Here is an 18,553-nt window from a genome sequence, read left to right on the forward strand (position 1 = left end):
GGAGGCTGAGGCAGGTGGATCACCTGAGGTCAGGAGTTCAAGACCAGCCTGGCCAACATGGTAAAACCCCGTTTCTACTAAAAATACAAAATTAGCCTGGTGTAGTGGCCGTCACGTGTAATCCCAACTACTTGGGAAGGTGAGGCAGGAGAATCATTTGTACCCGAGTGGTGGAGGTTGCAGTGAGCCAAGATTGCGTGACTATGCTCCAGCCTGGGTGACAAGACCGAAACTCCATTAAAAAAAAAAAAAAGTCAAGTTCAAGAAAAACAAGGTAAGTCTGAGAAAGAGCCAAGTAGAGCCTTAAAGAGACATGACAAGTAAATGTAACGGGGTATCTCAGATGAATACTGGAACAGAAAGAGAACATTAGGTTAAAATTAAGGAAATCTGAATAAACTGTGGACTCCAGTTGGCAATATGGTATCAATATCACTTTATTAATTGCAACAAATGTATCATGCTAATGTAAAATGTTAAAAATAGAGGGAACTGGGTGTGGAGTACGTGAAAATCTGTAATATCTTCTCAAGTTTTCTGTAAATCTAAACTGTTCTAAAGCATGAAGTCTATTAGAAGAATAAGAAAGAAGAATAAGAATAAGAAAGAATAACATTAGCCTATAGCAAGGTCTTGAACTTCCTTATTTGGACCTTGATTCACAACAAATAAACGACAGCAAGGAGAGAGAGTGAGAGAGAGAGAGAGGAGGAGGCAGAGAGAGAGAGAGAGACAGAGAGAGAGAGAAGAGTGAGGACAGTGGGAAAGAGAGAGACAAAAAGAGAGAGCAAGAGGGAGAGACTGGGGAAGGGGAGAGGGGAGAGAGAGAGAAGGGGGAGAGAGAAGAAAAGGAGGAGAGGAGAGGAGAAAAAAGAGAAAGAGAGAGAGATTGAGAACCAGGACTCAAACCCAGGGCTGCACCTTTCAATAAGTCTATACTTATTACCTGTGAAAAACAAAGTATTTTTATTTCTTCTACTTATTTTCCCTTCTTGTAGAAGATTATACCCAGAGCTTAGTTTAAGTAGCAAATTCCAGTTTAGCCTTAATCTTTCAGGTTTGGGAGACTCATCTCCTTTCACCCCAAGCCTAGCCCATAGCAGTGATTTTTATCCTGAAGAGGGAAATCAACTAACAAATAGGATGAGTGAGGACAATAGCCAGTTATTAGCTCCTCCTCATCAGCCACAGAAGTTTGTGTCTACTCTCTAGCTCCACCTACTGGACCTTGTGTAAATCACCTGAATAAATGCACAAGCGCTCACTGCAAGACCCCATGCTATGCAACGCACTGAGGGAAAGGAAGCAACATGCATTCTTTCAGGGACTGCTAGGATTAAAATAAACTATTAAGGTGAATCTCCTCTTTTACTGAAGAGAAAACTAAGTGCTAGATGCATTGGGCATTTGCTGCATGTGAAGTCAAATTGGCCAGAGTTTGAACCACGTTCCTGCCACTTTCTGATAATGGCAACTCAGGTAAGTCACTAACTCTTTGGAAATCGGCTTCCTCCTCTGTAAAACGAGGATAGCAAACCTATACTCTGTGGTTGTTGTTATTGTAGTTTTTAATTTTTATTACTTAGTTATTAACCTTTAATGTGAGGGCAAAGATATTTTTGGTAGATATTTCTTGATGGATACTTGAACTTATAACTGTCCTTCTTTTGGTCCCCCTACACACACATGTGCACACACACATTCACACATATACGTCATCTTTCCCTTGGGAGTTTTGGAGAGTGGACAGACAGCAAGACTTGAGTTGGACCATTTCAGTCTAGGCTGGGCCAGGTTAGAAGGAAAAAAGGCAAAAGAAAGACAGTTGGGACCAATAAGATTAGCAAAGTGAACGTCTGGCTCCATCTCACTGTCACATTGCATGAAACCCACTATATATTCATGCATCCAAAAATATTGACTTCATACCTTCTATGTGGGTGATCTCTGCCCTCATGCCACAGCATCACTAGCTATTAGACTTTGATTGCAAAGAAATTCCTATAAGAATGGTTTTTGGTTTCTCTAGTAATGTTCTCAAAATGTGAGTGATTGTCTGGCAATCAGTATCTGGTCAACTGAGAACGTCAATCTTTAGGCAAACATGGCCATCAGGCTACTATTGCTCCAAGTCCATAGTTATTAAGATCCTAACTAACTCCCCTAACCCCGCAGCTCATGAGGAGCAACTTTCAAACTAGTAACAACAAATCTGAATGTAACTCTGCTTCCAGGAATCAGATGTTCTGCCCAACAGATGCCCACATTCTGGTCTTTCTCTTAGTTACACATTCTAGTCACTGTCACCTGATGGTAGGACATAAGGATTTCTACATTGTAGAAGCTCAGTTTATATCTGTTGAATGAATGAATGAATGAATGAATACCAGCCTCTACATAATGTAATACTTGTAAGTTAAGAGCAAGAGACAGTTCACCTCTCCACTAGTCAAATGGAGATTTTGACTTGAAGATCAGACCTTGGGGTTGTACTAACACCAGGAAAACTTTACCCATTTGCTTGTAAATGAAGCACAGAGACAGCCTCAGTTTCTTATGACTCAGTACATGACACCCAGTTTACTGCTTGATTGCATACCTTTTAAAGGTCATATTGCAATTTTTACCAATATACTTGCTTATATTCTTAGTTAGATTGTGAACTACTTTTGAAAGAAAAATCCTCAGAACATGTTCTCAAACTAAGGCACTGGGGTCCTTGTCCATCGGTCTGACTCTTGCTTCTACCTGATTCATTCACTTTTATCTACTGAGAGTCCACTGTGAGCCAGGCATTGCACTAGGCTCTTTGAAATAAGGATCTACACCTTTTACCGCAACACTTTTCCCCCTCTCATTCCTTTGTGAAGTATTGCAATTCGGTGTCTTTCTCCTTCTACCAACATAAATGTGTCTGATAAGGCAGTGGTTTCCAACCTTTTTGGCACCCAAGACCGGTTTTGGGGAAGACAGGTTTTCCACGGATTGTAGTATGGGGGATGGTTTCGGGATGAAACCATTCCACCTCAGATCATCAGGCATTAGTTAGATTCTCGTAAGGAGCACGCAACCTAGATCCCTCAAGTGCACCCTCTCATAATAAGGTCCATGCTCCTATGAGACTCTAATGCCACCACTAATCTGACAGGAGGCAGAGCTTGGGGTCTGAGTACTGGTCTGTGGCCTGGGAGTTGGGGACCCCGTAACAAGGGAAACCATTGGCCGTTTTGTTACAAAACCTGATAAATACAACTCTTTATTACTCTATTAGACTTCTCTGTGATATCCAATTCCATTTACCATTCCTTTCTTACAGAAAGTCCTTACTTTTAGCCAGGTGCTGTGGCTCATGCCTGTAATCCCAGCACTTTGGGAGGCTGAGGCAGGTGGATCACCTGAGGTTGGGAGTTCCAGACCAGCCTGACCAACATGGAGAAATTTTGTCTCTACTAAAAATACAAAATTAGCCGGACATAGTGGCACATGCCTGTATTCCCAGTCAGTTGGGATGCTGAGGCAGGAGAATCACTTGAACCCAGGAGACAGAGGTTGCGGTGAGCTGAGGTCATGCCATTGCACTCCAGCCTGGGCAACAGGAGTGAAACTCCATCTCAAAAAAAAAAAAAAAAAAAAAAAGAAAGCCTTTCCTTTTTCTGCTTTCCATGTCAACACTATCTTCTGGTCTTCTTCACTTTCTTTCTGGAGCTTTGAAATAACAGATCCAACTCTATCCTCTCAAGCATTGTAAGTTCAACATATCCGAAATTAAACATGTCATTACATTCCACCAAAAAAAAAACGGTACTGAGAATAAAGGGGTGTTTTCTGAATGGGGCACTCAGATTGGGTCGAAGTGCAGATGGTTGCATTCCAAAAAGATTTTGAGGTCAAAGGTGATACCACTACTCCAAAGCTAAGTGATCAGTGCAAGGATCTAGATGCAGAACAGGAGGAGATGGCTGTAAAAACAGGAGCACTGCAGCTGAGTGGGAGATGGACGGCAATATTAGAAAATTAAAATGCGGACGTGGAGATGCTAATGAAGTAATTTTTAAGCTGCTTTATGTGGATGTATAAAGTTCGTTTAAATGGGCCGGCTGTCTGCTTTCAAAGCCCAAGTCTTTTAAACTATGAGAGATTTCAGACAGGGGAAAGTAACATATGGCCAATGAGAATGATATTAATGGAAACCCAATAAAGCCATCCTCGAAATGGGCCCTGCAAACTCTACGGTAAAGGGAACTTAGAATTCTCAGTGCAGAGAAACAAACACATTGGTGACCACATGCATGGTGGTCTTCTCTTTCTAAAGGAATTTGACTTCAAGTACAGAAGTCCTCATAGCCATATGCTGCAGACTTCCAACTGATAGAGTCCAGGAAAAAAAAATTGGCAAGAATTGTCCTACATGTTACATGCTTTTGCTTTAGAAGAATGAGAGAAGAGAGAGAAAGAGAGAGAGCAAGAGAGAAAGAGAGAAAGATATGTGAAAAGGTTAATTAGTATTTAAACACACAGTTGTGTTTTCTATTTGGTCTGACTGGGAAAATAAATTATGTTCTTCAAAGCACAGGCTTGCAGGCTATAATTGAAAGTAGGCATGGTGAGTACAGCTTTGCCAATGTGGCACAAAGAAACAAAAGAGAATCAAATAGAAACAAGCAGAACAGTTACCCCCCATCCCCAAGCCTGGGGCTGAATGAGAAAGCAGAGAGGGGGCTGCAGCCGCGGAGAAGCTCGCTTTTTACTCTGGCTCTGCCACTTTCCTCAGGTCACCTTGGGCAGGTGACCTGGCTTTTCTGAACCCCGGGATTTTCATTTATAAAATGAAGGTAATAATGCTTTTTTCTGAGTGTTGTTAGGAGTTAATGAGAAAGTGTTTGGGAGAAGGACTGGCATGGTGTCAGGCACAAAGTGGTTATTCAGGAAGTGCTTGTCCGCAATAACTGTCTGTTTAGTCCACTTTCATCTCCCTCGTCTCTGAATTTCTGTAATCCTGTAAAAGCTGGGAGAAGTCCTTAATGCGGTGGAGTCTCCTATTGTTCTTTAATTGTATCATGTTTAGGTTGCATCTTTGTCAATTCAATCCAATTTCATTCCATTTACTTTAGTTCAATTAAAAAATATTTGTTAATAAGTGACTGTGTTCCTAGAACAATGCTTGGGAATACAAACATGAATAAGAACCAGTATATGCCTTCAAAGACCTTAAGCACATTGCGAGAAATAAGAAAAGTATTCGAGGGACTCCAATCAGCATTTGGACACCCATTATTAATCAGTGGGGAACTCCTACAAAGACGTGAATCAACAGGTTCATCATGATTTTCATTGCAATCTCATGAAGCAGTGACCGTACAGATCAGGAAACTGAGACACAGAGAAGGGTAACTGACTTGCTCAAGGTCAAGACAAGAGGATGGGCCCTGAATACACATCTGCTCGCCGGAGTTCTCTCTGTGCTTTGGCCGGAGTTCTCTCTGTGCTTTGGTTTTCTCCAGGACTGCTGTACCACCCCTGCTCAGCCCAAGGCATCTCTTATCTTCCTGCGCTCAGTGGTGCCTGTGTGCTAAAGCTCAGCTATTTGCAGCTCTTCATACTAAACCCATGGGATAAAGACATACATAATATATCAAATATGCTCATTGCTAAAGACAGTAGCATCAGGGTTCTCATCAAGAAGACTTTCTTTTTCCAAGACCATCAGGGAAGCACCCTAATATAGTTTGCATATTTGTCCTTGCCCACATCTCACATTGAAATGTAAGCCCCAGTGTTGTAGCTGGGGCCTGGCAGGAGGTGTTTGAGTCATGGGGGCAGAGCCCTCATGACTTGGTGCTGTCCTTGCAGTAATGAGTAAGTTCTCACCAGATCTTGTTGTTGTAAACTGGGACACTCCCCCGACCACACAACTCTCTCTCTTGCTCCTGCTTTCACCATGTAACATGGCTGTTCCTGCTTCACCTTTTGCCATGAGTAAAAGCTCTGTGAAGCCTCCCCAGAAGCCAGCAGATGCCAGTCATGCTTTTCCGTACAGCCTGCAGAACTGTGAACCAATGAAACCCCTTTTCTTTATAAATGTCTTCTTTCTTTCTTTCTTGAGGCAGAGTCTCACTGTTGCCCAGGCTGCAGTACAGTGGCACAATGATAACTCACTGTAGCCTTCACCTCCTAGCCTCACGCAACCTTCCCGCCTCAGCCTCCCATGTAGCTGGATCTACCATAAGCTGCTAATTTGGGGGTTCTTTTTGGTAGAGACAGAAAAGATTTCCAGCCTCGGAAATTTTTTACAGCAATGCAAGAATAAACTAACTCATATCCAAAAGGCAAGTCCCTCCCCATGTAACACTCTATCTATAGTTTATGTGCACCACCTCTTTCTAGAAAAAAAAAAAAAAAACTAAAGTGGGTCTCAGCATTCTTGTACGTAACCAAGGTGACTCTAGGAATACATTACAATTTACATTAACAAATCCATGCAAAAAAAAGACTTTTCCATCTTGCTCATCTCTGTATCATCAATGCCTAGAAGAGGGCCCCTAACAGGAAGGTGCCGGATACTTACATTCACTGCAAGATGATGACGATTTCCATTTTTTCTGCTGTTAAACTTTATTTCCAATATTCACACTCAACCAATTGCTTTTCTAACAAATTTTACATTTATTCTTTATCTCAATCATTCTCATAAGGCACATATTATCTCAGACACTTTACTTATTAAACACCCCAGTATCTTCTTTGTTATTAATTTTAATTTCACCACCAGTAAAACACACTATAGCAATCATTATTAATTTCTTGAAGTCAATTGTTAAACGTACTTTCCACTATATTTTACTACTTTCTGTGATCACCTGTATTTTCTCCCTCCCGATCCATCCTCTTGCTGATTGTTTTTTCAGTAAGGGCCAATGAGTAGTGGATTTTTTGTATTCCTACATGTCTTTATTTAACTCTCATTATTAAATAATTGTTATGCCAAATACAGAGCTCTAGGCTACCATACAAGTGTTCAAAAATGGATGCCTACTATTTATTGTTTATATTGGATTGTTAATCATTTCTCCTCAGCATTTTCCCGATGATACACCATCTTTCCTGACATCTGTTGTTGGGGATATAAGGTCTACTGAACGTATAATTGCCATCCCTTTGTAGGTAACCTTTCCTTTTCTCTGATGACTTTGAATACTGCCATTTTCACTTTGATGCTCTGGGGCTTGTCTCTGAAAAGTCTGGTCAGGGGCTGCCTGTAATCCACCCTTTGCGCTTCCCACCTATGGGGTGCTGAGGGGCATCTCCTGACACTCTTGTCTTGGGGCTGGAGGCATCAGTATCTGATGTCAGCTCCTCATCCTCTCCTGACAGTGTGTCCCTAGCATACACATCTCCTTCCTTTCAGTCACTTGGAAAGATCCATGGTGGTTCCTCACATGCCAGGTTCTTTCACAGCTTCTCGCCAGGGCTGGGGCTAGGGTGAGGCATGTGAGGTACCCAGGGTGCATGACTGGAGGAGGCTCTTACTCCCAGGCACTGGCCCCACACTTGCACAACCCTGTAAGCTAAAGTCATCCTGAGTTAGCAAATAAGAAAACCAAAGCAGCCCAGCACAGTGACTCCTGCCTGTAGACTCAGCTACTCAGGAGGCTGAGGCAGGAGGATTGCTTGAGCCCAGGAGTTCAAGACGAGCCTGGGAAACACGCAAGACCTGTTTCTTCCAAAAAAAAATTGGCTGGTTGTGGTAGTCCCAGCTACTTGAGAGGCTGAGGCAGGAAGTTTGCTTGAGCCCAGGAGGTGGAGGCTGCAGTGTGTTATGACTGTGACACTGTACTGCAGCTGGAGCAATATTGAGACTGTCTCAAGAAAGAAAGAAAGGAAAGAAAGAAATAGAAATAGAAATAGAGAAGGAAGGGAAGGGAAGAAAGGAAAGAAAGGAAAGGAGAGAGGGAGGGAAAGAGAGAGGGAGGGAAGGAGAGAGAAAGATAGGAAAGAGACAGAAAGAAAGAAACAGAGAAGGAGGGAGGAGAGAAAAGAAAGGAAAAGAAAGAGAGAAAGAAAAGAGAGAGAAAAAAAAAGAAAAAAAGAAAAGAAAAGAAAGAAACCAGGGCAGAGGAAAGTAAATACATTGCCCAAGAGTTGGTGGCTTATCAGAGACAAAACTTGCATTGAATCTCTGATCAATGTGAAGTCAAAGTCATTCTTTCTAACAATCCTGGGCACAAATCGTTATCCAGCTCCTGCTCACTGAGATGGGGATGGAACAATTGTCATACACAGGCAGAATGGGCATGGAATGCAGGAGGGTTCCTGGTTTGCCCACACACAGGGCTCACTAGCATGGAGGCATCATATTGCATTGCTCTGTTTTTAGCTACAATTTGGGTTTCACTTTTGCATCAAAAAGGTCCTTCTGGGGCTATAGACTTTCTGATGACTAGGAGGGGTTGGGTGTTGCTGCTCAGAGAGGCCCATGTCCTGCAGACTCTTGCTATGTCAACCTTTATTCCAGCTCTGAGCCTCTGTACTTCAAAGACCGAATTTGGCCATGGTTTTCAGAATCACAGATGGAAGCCAGTGTCTATCGGCAAAAAAAGTGGTGTACATGGAGCTCTGGGCTAAATTCCAGCTCTTACACCACATGTGTGCGCACACACACACACCACAAGCACACACACACAGGGGCATTGAACAATATCCTATTGCAGACTTACAGGATAACCTGGAGGCATGACATTTATTTCTTCTCTCAGAAAATCAGGTTTTTATTGAGTAGCTTTTATGTGCCAGGATCATTGGTGATATATATATATATATATGTATTCTGGGTGAATAAATACATAAGTGGGCTAGTATGATAATCACAACACAATACCATGCTCATTAAAGCCTGGTATTTATCTTACAGCCACCCTCCCTTCGTCCCAAGACTGCCGCATGCCTAACTGTTCCATCATACATATCTCCCTACCACCTTTCAGTGTCTCCTTTCTCCTACTTATTCCTTCCAGATTCATTGTGTTAAAGTTTTTGATCATGTGATTCCCTTGCCCAAAAATACTTATTGACTTCCCTATTGCCTACTTGGTTATGTACCGATTATCTGGCTTAACTCCTAAGTCCATCTATCTGGGAGATCTGTCCTTCAATTTTTGCCTCTGAAAGCTCCATTGTGTTTACCTTCACGAGGCTCTTCCTAAACCCCTAGTGAACAAGAAGCAACATGCACAGCATAGCCATCATGCTGGATCCAGCTAGCGGGCTCATCCTTCAGCTCTTCTGTTTACCAGCTGTGACAGGATCTTGGGCAAGTTGTCTATGACAGCATCAGTTTCAGAATGGCATTGTGAGTGAGATGCATTGACTCAGCGTGAAGCCCTCATAACACTGCCTGGCACGTGCTAAGTGCTCTGCAATCTTTTGTCCTGGCAACAAAGTCCCTGGGCACTCTGTTTATAATAGACTTATTTTTAGCTTTATGCCTAACATTGTAGATAATTGCATTATTTTTAAAAATCTTCTCAACTGTTGGAGGATGGAGACAGTGTCATGTTAATCATCTATAGTACTTACAACAGACATTAAACTAACACTAACGAATGTCTGTGAAATGGAATTACTTATCAAATGAACATCCAGAATGTATATGTTCCGCTCTGTTGGGTTGTGCCAATAGCCTACTTGGATGAGTCAGTCTTCTTTGTTAGCTCGTTTATTCTACCTTTGATTGTAAACACTGTCCAAGAAGCCTATGTGACCTCCCATAGAAAATGAAGAATAAGTGGGAGAGGCCTGGTGTCTGAGGGTCCTAGAGCACTTATGCCAGACCAGTCTTCTGAGAGGCTGGAATTCATCCCCCAGGTGCAAACCTGATATCTGGGCATGGAAATTTCCATAGCTGACTCAGGGTTTCATGGCCGCCTATAAGTAGATCTGAGTTCCCGTTCCATTCTGAAAGTTTTCCCCCCAAATAGAGGAGTGAAGCAGCAGATTTCTGCCTTCTGTAAGAATTCTAGAATACTACAAATTCGGCCGAGGCGGGCAGATCACGAGATCTGAAGATCGAGACCATCCAGGCTAACATGGTGAAACCCCTTCTCTACTAAAAATACAAAAAAATTAGCTGGGTGTGGTGGCGGGTGCCTGTAAGTCCCAGCTACTCAGGAGGCTGAGGCAGGAGAATGGCGTGAACCCGGGAGGCAGAGCTTGCAGTGAGCTGAGATCACTTCACTGCATTCCGCCTGGGCATCAGAGCAAGACTCTGTCTCAAAAAAAAAAGAATACTTCAAATTCTTTCATAATTCCTCTTGTAGAAGATTTGGATATCACTTTCAAGTGGGATGGAAATCAGATATCCATCATGGTTCTGAGCTTGACATGTGGTCGGCTGGACCACCAGCCTTGTATTTCATTTCCAACTTCTTCATGTGGCTCCCAGCAGGGCTGGTAACTCTCTAGAAATGAGAGATACATTTTCCTCACTAGACTATTTAAGGTTTCCCTCAGTCCCTTAGGGAACAGAAATAGAGTTGATGTCAGAACCATCTCCTTTACTGTGAAGTTTATTGAAGTTATGCATAGTTACATCACCTGTGATGTAATCAATACCACTCGCCACATGGCGTGTGTTGTCTTTTATTTTTAATTTTTATTTTTAACTTCTGTGAAGTGTAGATTAAAAGACCCCTTCAGTTAGTTCAAATCAAAACCATGCCAGTCCCTATATCTCATGCATTCCAAATACCCACATGACTGCTGGTGGGCGTGTTGACTTGGACAGCTGTTTTGGAAATCAATGTGGTAATATTTGTCAGGTCCCGATCACTTCAGGATCTCGATCACTTTATTTCAGTAATTTCACTTCTAAAAATTTACCCAGTGAAAAGACGTAGAAATGTAGACAAAGACCTATATGTGTGTAAGTATGTATTTTGAAGATGATCTTTTCGGTAAGAGCACAGAGTGGAAACAACCTGTCTAACAATATTGTGTCATTAAAATGACAGTACATTGGAAGGCTGGGATATAATGCAGCCACTAAAAATGACATTTATAATGAATGTTAAGTGATGAGGAGCAATATCATGATGTGACATTAAGCGAAAATGCAGAACTTAAGATGGTGTGTGGATCTCAACTGTGATGTTTTACACATGCATTTGATTAAAATGTGTTTTTTTCATAAAAGAACAAGAATTCATATATGATTGATCTAGGTCAATCGTTCTCAGCTGGAGGCAATTTTGCCCCCCAGGGCAATGTCTGAGGACATTTTTCACCGTGATGCCTTAGAGGAGGGGAGGCTGCTGGTCTGGAATTGTAGAGGCTGGAGATGCTGTTAAACATCCTATGAATTGCAGGACAGCCCTGCATGGCAGAGAATTTTCCAGCCCAGCATGCCAACGGTGCTGAGGTTGACAAACTGTGGGTCCTCACCTTCTTTCAGCCTCTTTCTAACATGGGTAAATTCCCTTATCTCTTCCTCCCTCTTTTCCTCTCTTTTTTTCTTTTTTTTTTTTTTTTTGAGACGGAGTCTCGCTCTATCTCCCAGGCTGGAGTGCAGTGGCCGGATCTCAGCTCACTGCAAGCTCCGCCTGCCGGGTTCACGCCATTCTCCTGCCTCAGCCTCCCGAGTAGCTGGGACTACAGGCACCCGCCACCTCGCCCGGCTAGTTTTTTGTATTTTTTTAGTAGAGACGGGGTTTCACCGTGTTAGCCAGGATGGTCTCGATCTCCTGACCTCGTGATCCGCCCGTCTCGGCCTCCCAAAGTGCTGGGATTACAGGCTTGAGCCACCATGCCCGGCCTCCTCTCTTTCTTTATCTCTTCTCTTTCTAATATTTACTGAGGCCTTAGTATAGGCCAGGCACTGTCTTAAGCGTTTTACCACACGTTAATATGTTGTGTAATGTTGTGTTGTGTAATGTTAATACACAACAACCTCATGACAATAACTGTTATTGTTACCCTAGGTGAGACAACCTTTCAAACCGTTTTGTGGTTTCAAAATAATTAATCAACAGTGCTTAGTAGTACAGTGTCTGATACACAGATAAATACATACATACATATATGTGCCTGTGTATGTACACACATATACACAAGGAGTGTATATGTTACCTATGTATATTATGGCAAGATTACAGAAATGACTAGTTTGGGATTGGAACTAGACTAGAATTGGAAAAAAGTTTGGTGTTTTTTCTTTATACTTTATATTTTTCTATATTCACACGTTTCTGTATCTCCACATTTTCTTCAACACGTATAATTTATTTTTGTTACTGAAACAACCTAATAGTGTATTAGAGCCCCAGAGGGCGTAAGGGCTGTCTCTGGGAAGAACAGTCCCTGCTACATGAGAAAGTTTAAAGAAACTCTATTCTCATCAAGCCACTTACTTCACTAAAATAGAGCACTGGATCACATTGTCTAAACAAAACTTCACTTCCTCTGATTCAATGCAGTCAGCATTGGGGCCACAGATCCTGCTTGTAGCGATCAATTTGCTTGCTATGTTTTGCCGAGGCTACCTCCCTTGGGGTTAATCATTTCCTATTGATCTCATTATGCAACAGAAATCTTTTTCATTTATCCTTTGAATGACCCTTCTGATTTCCTCTCAGTCAAATAACACTCTAGTAGGGAAGATGTAGGCTTTTCAATTTTGTTTACATATCAGATTTATCTGGGGAGCGCTTCAGAAATAAAAATGACCCATCCCTATCTTGAGAGATCATGATTTCACTTCTCTGGAGCTGAGCACTATAATTTTAAACTTCCCAGAGTTTTTCATATGTAGCCAGGTTTGAGAATCACTGCCTGAGCTGTAGTCATGCTGACAATTTTTGAACTGGCCCAAAGAGGAGGGAATTAACCTTTCAGATACAGCCTACATCAAGGAAGCTGCCTGCTGTTAGGGGAACAGGATACCTGCAGAGACTCAGGTCCTGACAACGCCTTCAGCTCTCCTCCCACCAAAGACCTGTGTGGTGTCAGTAGCAGCCCCATTTGCAGGTGAGGAGACAACCTAGAGCCCTGACTGCTGGGACACTCTCCACCTAAAATGCAACCCCTTGAGGTGCTGAGGAACATTCCAGAGGCTTCTTCCACTTGTCAGCCCTTCAGCTATTTGCAGGTGGGCCTCATGTCCCTCCAGTCTTCTCTGCCCCCCTCCCCCCGCCCCAGATAAACATTCCCAGTTTCTTCAACATCTCTCAGGGGATAAATGTGCTTTCCACACCTTCTGTTTCTCTTGGTTCCTGCTTTCTATCAAACAAGTTGTTTATAGCACCTGGCTGATCTTTGCCATATGTTACTGCTCATTTCTAGAGTCTGAATAGTCTGGCTAATTATCATTTCTCCCATGGGCAGAACTTTCCAGAGCAGGTTATCTGCAACGGAAGCAGTGATGCAGCACCCACATGTCCCAGAGGAAGGGTTGTCAGCTGACAGCTCACAGCTGGATCACGCTGGGGGATTTTTTTCTTTCCCCTGGGAGAAAATGTATCTAATGACTGATTGAGATGAGGAACAGAAGCCTGGCCCTTTGCGTAAATACGAAAGGTCTTTGAAGGGCCTTGTCAACTTCTGCACTCCCCATGGAATCAGCTGAGATGTCTGTTTTAACTGTATGACAAGTTAACCTCGCCCTCTGCCCAATTCTGCTTCCTTTATCACTTCGGTTGCTGATCCTGACAGCACACCACAGTAAACCTTCTGCATAGATATTTTCATCTCAGGGCCTCTTTCCCAGAGAGCCCAACCTAAAGACACCTGCTCGTAAATGCAAAATGAGCCTGTGAATTAACTGCCCTGAGTCAGATAGTTAGAACTCATGATTGGCCAGAACTTTCTTTAGGAAAAAACAGCCTAGGGATAAGGATAGAGCTGTTTCCTTTACAAAGGGGTGACAGGAAGTCCTATCTCCATGACCATACCAGAATAAAGTGCTTTTGAATTCCTTTGCCACCCTGGCTCCCTTCACTGCTTCCGTTGCAGATAACCTGCTCTGGAAAGTTCTGCCCATGGGAGTGTTATATAGGACTAGAAATTTCAGACGGGATCTGGATAGTGGAGAATGGAGATGGAACCTCACACCATAAATAATTGCCACTGATTTATGTACTATTCTAGCTCCAATAGCTCTAGTCTTGTGTTAGCCTGAATATGACCTAAAGTTGTGTTGTAATCTTGGCTAGCCTTGTTTCTCTGACTGTATCTCCTGATATAATCCTGTGTTGCACCCATTGCTATGGCTTGTATACTCTATTTACTTTAGTATAGTCAGTATATGCTATAGCCATAGTACAGGTTGTCCTCTCTGTAACTGAAATTGCCACCTGGCTTGAACCTCTTTGTCTTTTCACCAGCTATTTCCCCTGCCCACTTCAGTCAGCCTGAACAACTTCTGTATTTCCTTGAAACACTCACTCATCATCTTCTTCTACATTCTTAGCACCTTTGCTGACCTCTTGAAGCTAGATGGGTCATCTCCATTTGTGCTCTCATCCTAGTTGCCCTGGAGACCTCTAACACAGCACTTGCCATTTTTCTTTGCAGGACCATATCCTTCAGGGCACTGGTCACATTTCATCCACCTTTGTACCTCTAGCAGCTAGCACAGTGCCTGGGACATATGTAGTGGAATTAGAGTAAACTGAACTCAAATTTTATAGCTCTAATTTTGAGACTTTCAGCCTATTAGAGAAGTACCAGCTCTGCCAACCTACCACATTGCCTTGTGATACATTAGGCAACTTTGCAAGTAGTTTCAAAGTTTCCATTTGTGATTGACCTAACTCCTCCCTAAACCCACAGGAGGGAAGTGAGAAATGGGCTTGATGTTTACAATGACAAACCTAGCCATGGTAGTCGCTTCTGTTTGAGTCAGAAATATTTCAGCACAGAGCGTTGGATTAAGGGGGATGCCTGAGGGAGGTGAATCATGTGATCATCCTGACTTTATGTTTGGGGCTACTCCTGAATCATGGCTTAGGAAAGGGGAATTCAAGCAGAGCATAGCAGGTTTGCTTAGCTGGTGAGGCAGAAATTAGAGTTTAAAGTTTACAAAGTTTCAGGATAACAGAAAGAACAGAACTGCAAAAAAGAGTAGCTCCAGAAATTTATGTATCAGTCCCCTTAAGACACCGGAAGGAATTAAAGTATACATGTTTAGGGCAAAACTACTCAACCTTTGGCAAAAACAGCTTCTGGAGAGCTATGAGATGAGCAGAGATCACTGATGATACACAGTGCTGAGAAACACAGGTGTTCCAATCATCCAGAGTGGAGAGAAGACCTCAACTGAGACCCAGAAAGACCACATCTGAGAAGCACTGTTCCTCTCATCCTAGAGCGAGAGTACTCTAGAACTACTCTAGCAAAGCTTAACAACAAACCTTAAAAGAATCAATCTAATCTTCCAGCGAATTAACTGCCTGTGATAACAAGACTTAGCAGTCTCTGAAGAGAAACCACAAAATGCAGATTCTCAATGTAGCATTACAATGTCTAGAATACAATAAAAATTTATAGACAAACATAGAAGCAGGAAAATGCAATCTATGCAAACATAGCTGATGAAAACTCATCCTAAGATTACTCAGAGGTTGGGTCAAGAATTTTAAAGCAGCTTTATAAATATGTTCAAGTACATAAAGGAAAACATAGTGATAATAAATTAACAGATGTGGAATCTTAACAGAGAAATGTAAATTATAAAAAGGAACCAAATTAAAATTTTGGAACTATAAAGTACAATATCTGATGTAAAACATTAACTGATGGGCTTAACAACCAATTGGAGACAACATAAGAAAGGACTAATAAACTTTTATAAATTAATAGAAAATTTCCAGCAGAAAACAGCTGGCAGGAATGTCAATATCTGGTAAAACTAATATTTATTTTAATATTAGTTTGCCTTAAAACATTTCTCTCTCTCTCTCTCTCTCTCTCTCTCTCTCTCCACTCATTTCTCTCTTTTTCTATTTCACAATGATAACTCCAGTTTTAACTTAGCACCATAGGGTTGATTCTAGTTTTCTCTTTCCTATATTTGTCATTCCCTTCTCTGACAGTGCAAAACCTACGTCCCATTTCCTTTAATACCATTACTTATTGGATCAATCCTCTACATATGTTTCAATCATATATGTCCCACACCATCACCACCCTCTCTCTTGTGCAGGTGCCCTCCTCACTCTGCTTAGGCTCTGAAAGCCCATGCCAAACCACTGCCTTCTGTGAACACTCTCCTTAACCATCTCTAGCTTAGCTGCCTCATTGTGTTTCCCCCCCAACCCTTGCAAGTGGAAGACTCAACATTATTAGACCACTTGGATTTACGAAACATGCCAGACTCACTTGTATTTCTGCCCATCCTCAAATTTTCATTCCCTTAGCATGGAATAGCCTCTCTGACATGACCAATGGGCAAAGTCCTCTTTTTAAATTTGAGTTTAAGTATTTTCTAATCTTCAAAGTCTTCTTCTGTGCCAGGGCTGGTTGCAATGCTCCTTTATCCTAGTGTTGATCTTGCATGCCCCTGCACTGCCCAGGTATTTCCAGACCCTTGTGCACCCTGGTGCACTCTGAATTCCTTGCAGGGAATCCAGTGCTCTGTGCTAAAATATTTCTGAATCAATATGTCACACATCAAAGATGCCTGATGGTGTGGCCACTGAAACTTACGCCTGTTGCAGCAGCACCAGGGAGGTGAGAATGGCTGTGTATGGCAAACAATGTGTGAAGTTAATACACCAGCTTCAAGTGTGTTTTGGGGCACCCGCATATCTATCTCTCATGCCTTCAGCTCTACCATGATGGGTCAGATTCCACCCCCTGCCGCTTCATTGCTGGAGTATCCTAAGAAATTCAAGATCATTTTACTCCTTAGTTGTTTTTCAGGCTTTGGACAAAGTCTGCTGCCCACAGTGCAGTTTTTGTCCTATCAAATAACTTGGGAATAGTTCTGTCTTCACAGTTAAATGAATATGAAGCTTTGAAATCCATAAAATAAATAGAATGAAAATTTAGCCCATCAGATTTGGCAGCTTCACAAAACTCACCTAAACCTTCTTGTGCCTCTTGGATTCCAGTTTCCAGCCTGAGGCGGGGAATGAGAGACATGTTGATGTATTTAATACTCATGAGAACCACTCCAAGGTTGGAACGGAAACCCCAAGAGGAAAGTTTCATGAAGAAATAGGAGGTGAGAAGAGACTTCTTTCTGCCTCTGAATATAACACGCAGCAGGAGGCTGGTTTTTAGTTTGGAGTTAGTCTGCATTTCTTCATGGGGCAAAGTAAAGAAAGAGGTTTTGGTTGCAGGATTCAGGATTCCCTGAAAGATAGGAGGGAAACACTCCCTCTCCCTCTCCCCGCACCTTGCCGCCACCCTCTCGGGCAGCCGCCATCAGATCTCTCTGGGATCCTGAGGGGCCTCTCAACCTGACCTACCTGATTTGAATCTCTCTCCGCTTTGATCAGGTAACTTGTCTCTTTCAGATATCTGGGCTGCTGATCCAAAAAAATGGAGACGCTGTGACCTGCTGTCAGGGCTTTCACAACGGGTCCCGCGTGAGCATCCTGCCTGACAACCTCGGCTTGATTTCAGCCTTCCTCTTGCTGGATGACTTCAGCAAGTCAGACACTCTGCCTGCATTTGCCTTCTCGTTTATAAACCAAAGACAGGATTATTGTGAGAAGCAAAGAAAATAATGGATATAAGCATTTGTCGATTGTCAAGTGTTAAAAAAGTTGTTATAGTTATTGTAAACTCAAGGAGACATGTTAAAATGAGTTTCTCAGTGGTTTGGATAGTTAAATACTATAACAATTACTTGCGAGACATGTGGAGCCTCTTTGAGTGGATCATAAAATCAAAAACTAGGAAAGACTGGGGCAGTGAATCAATCTACCACCCCAAGCCATGGCTTTGTGATGACTATCAACATCTAGGTGTTCAGTATATGCCCTTATCAGTTCTATGATATATAGAGCCTAAAGAAAGTCCAGGATCTTGCAATCTGATCCTGAAAATTCATAAATGAGGAAATAGAGCCCCAAGAAGCAGCATGATTTGCTCAGTGTTGTACAGCTAGAAGAAGTGCAACTAATAATAAGAGGACTGTACGCTTTCAGCAAAACATCATTCCTACGTGACCTCACTCTGGCTTCAGAACTGCTCAGGACGGACATTGAACAGCTTACCAGAGTTTCTCGGATACTCGTTTTTCAAACCAATCTCTGAAGGTAGGCTACAGATGTTCTTCAAAAAACAAACAAAACCAAACAAAAACTAGTTACAGGTTTCTCCCCCCATCCAAAAATGGAGATTTAAATGTTCAGGGAACTCGTGTTACTTTTATCTGTTTTATGATAATGTTGGGGTTTTGTTAAAAATTCCCTTTGAAACACAGGGTCTGCTACTGAAAATGCTACGAAAATCATTGGTCTAGAAGAAAACGAGTATGTGAAGGGAGCAAGGATAAGATTGTAGGCAGGTGGGTTTGTGCATACATGTAAAGGGGTGGCTTGTATTCAGATGG

General features: G+C 42.3%; 1 long non-coding RNA gene across 1 annotated transcript; it reads left to right on the forward strand.

Moving 5' to 3' along the window:
* Window positions 1-1,434: 1,434 nt before the first annotated feature.
* Window positions 1,435-17,735, forward strand: LOC117079185. Its single transcript, XR_004435299.1, has 4 exons — window positions 1,435-1,479; window positions 12,886-13,017; window positions 13,375-13,553; window positions 17,511-17,735. It is a non-coding gene; the product is annotated as an uncharacterized LOC117079185 (long non-coding RNA).
* The last annotated feature ends 818 nt before the right edge of the window (window positions 17,736-18,553 follow it).

Source organism: Trachypithecus francoisi, unplaced genomic scaffold, assembly GCF_009764315.1.
Source record: "Trachypithecus francoisi isolate TF-2019V2 unplaced genomic scaffold, Tfra_2.0 Lachesis_group7, whole genome shotgun sequence".
Classification (NCBI taxonomy): domain Eukaryota; kingdom Metazoa; phylum Chordata; class Mammalia; order Primates; family Cercopithecidae; genus Trachypithecus; species Trachypithecus francoisi.